This window comes from Arachis ipaensis, chromosome B08, assembly GCF_000816755.2.
Source record: "Arachis ipaensis cultivar K30076 chromosome B08, Araip1.1, whole genome shotgun sequence".
NCBI lineage: Eukaryota > Viridiplantae > Streptophyta > Magnoliopsida > Fabales > Fabaceae > Arachis > Arachis ipaensis.
Genome location: NC_029792.2, coordinates 6,302,218 through 6,304,794, shown reverse-complemented (window position 1 = coordinate 6,304,794; position 2,577 = coordinate 6,302,218).

Genomic DNA, 2,577 nt, shown 5'->3' with positions numbered 1-2,577 from the left:
GAGATAATATTTTATACTTTTAAAAAAAAAATTGAAAGAATTCAATCCCAAATAAAGAACTATTTTATAATACTAAAATAGCAAAAAATAATAAATATGTACCAATTAAAAAAATCACTAATTAAGAGGATTCATTTTCCATTAATTCTAATGACCTAGCAATTAGCATATATAATTTTAGGATATTTATTATTAGAAGTTGATTTTAGATATTCAAGAAAATACGTAACTCATCTAATAATCTAATTTTCACTTCCAAATGATTTAGGTTTTTGTAAATAATAATTTTCTTTATTTTTATATGAGATGATGACACATGATATAATAACTTTTTTTTGTGACAATAAGTTTAAGTTATTATATAATTAAATTAAATGATATAGTTAAACGAGTTTATAGTTTAAGATAATATTTTTATATGGTCAACAAAAATTAATTTTTGCTTGATATAGACAAGTTTTTTAATTAATTTTTTTCTTTTGTGATGCATGAAAATTTATTACTATATGAGTACATGTACAATTGATCAATGGTAATATTAGAGTAGAAAAAAAAGAAAAACAGCCTAAGTTTCTTTATTTAATATTTATTAATTAACAGCAATTAATAAATACTAAATGAGATAAATTTAAATTGTTTTGATTTATTTATTTTTGTTTCTCCAATATTATTGTACATGTAATAAGGCAGTATACTAAATAGAGATAGATACATATATACATATTCATAAATTTTGAAGAAAAGGAAAATATTTTAGTATAATTAAAAAAATACTAGTATTTTTACCCGTAATACCAGGGAATATAAGTCTTTTAAAATTACGTAAATTTTGGTATTATAGATTATGACACAAAATTTATAGTATTAAACTACTTTTATAAAATGGTATTAAGGGACAAAAGTCCCCGTCGACTAAGAAGACCAGAATCTTAAACAAAATTAAATAATAAATTTTTTAGTTATTATTTTCAAATGAAAGAGTTTAATTTTTATAGCTATATTTTAATTTTAATTTAATTTAAATATAATTAGAGAGTGTTATGTTGTATATTTTGATTGTCAAATTTGTAATTAGTCATTGATAATGATATATAAGAGAGATAGAGTGAGTGAAGAAATGAGAGAGATAGAGAAAGGAAGAGAGAAGAGAGGAGAGTTCTTTGATTTTGGAGGGAAATATTTGATTTCAATTGCAACGAGAGAGTGACATGTGGCACATTTTGGCCTTAAAATTAGAGATATATAATAGAATATAATAGATCTAACTACAATTTTTACCCACGAAAGTTGAAAACGCTGACATATCTACCCATAAAAAAAGGAAATTACCATTGATACCCATAAAAAATGATTTTTACAAGCAAAATTATCCAAACCCTAAAAAATTAAATTAAATTTATAAATTACCCTTCTCTCCACCACTACCACTATCATCTCCTCCCCTCCCCCTCTCCTCTTTCTTTCTCAATGTTTTCATCTTTTCCCCACCACTGCCATCACCACCACTAACCCATCCTCTTTCTCTTTCCTTCCATTTTCTGAGCTCGTCGTCGCCGCCATAATCCGTCAACTCTGCCAACTCCTTTCTCTTTCTCTTTCTCTCGCTTTCCTTATGTATTTTGCTTTTCTCTTTCTCTTCTGCTTCTTCGAATTCTTAACCCAGAAAAAGGGCTTCACCATCATCAACAACAACAGAACCATCTTCAGATTCTTTGCCCCCACACTCTCTCTTACCTGCAAAATCCCTTATCTTCACCACTACACCACCTCATTCACCCAATCACCTTTCTAACCCTAACCCTCTTCACCCAGCTACCACCCCCTTTTTCCTTTGCGAGACCGCACTGATAACGTGGGGACTCGCTGCCGCTATCGCATCATCGTCGTCGTTGTTGAGGGAGCCCAAAGAGGAGATGCGAGCCAGAACCAAGGAAGGGGGAGCTGTCGCCGCCGTCGCGCCCTGCTGCTGCCGGCTCCGTCACATCTATCGTCGCCATTGATTGAGTCCGTCGCTGTCGTTGTCGCTGGTTTGGAAGGAAGAGAGCGCGTAAGAGATCGGAGAAGGAGGAGAGGGCGACGGCGCCGGTGGGTGTCACTGCCACCATCGTCATCAACGCTGTTCAGTGAGGAAGAACCGTTTTTCTCTGCTTTTTCTATTGTTGTTGTTGTTGCTGCTGCTGCTGCATGTGAAGAAGATGATGATGGAGGTATAGTGGCGGTGGTGGTGATGGTAGTAATAAAGAAAATGAGATGGTGGTGGAATTTGAGATTAGAAAGGAGAAGGGGGGTGTGGCTGGGTGAAGAGGATTAGGGTTAGAAAGGTGATTGGGTGAAGGAGGTGGTGTGGTGGTGAAAATAAGGGTAATTTAGGGATTTTAGGTAATTTTTTAGGATTTGGATAATTTTGCTTGTAAAAACCATTTTTTATGGGTACAAATGGTAATTTCTTTTTTTTATAGGTAAATATGTCAACATTTTCAACTTTCGTGGATAGAAATAGTAGTTTACTCTAATAATAATAATAATAATAATAATAATAATAATAATAATAATAATAATAGAGGAATAATTAATGTT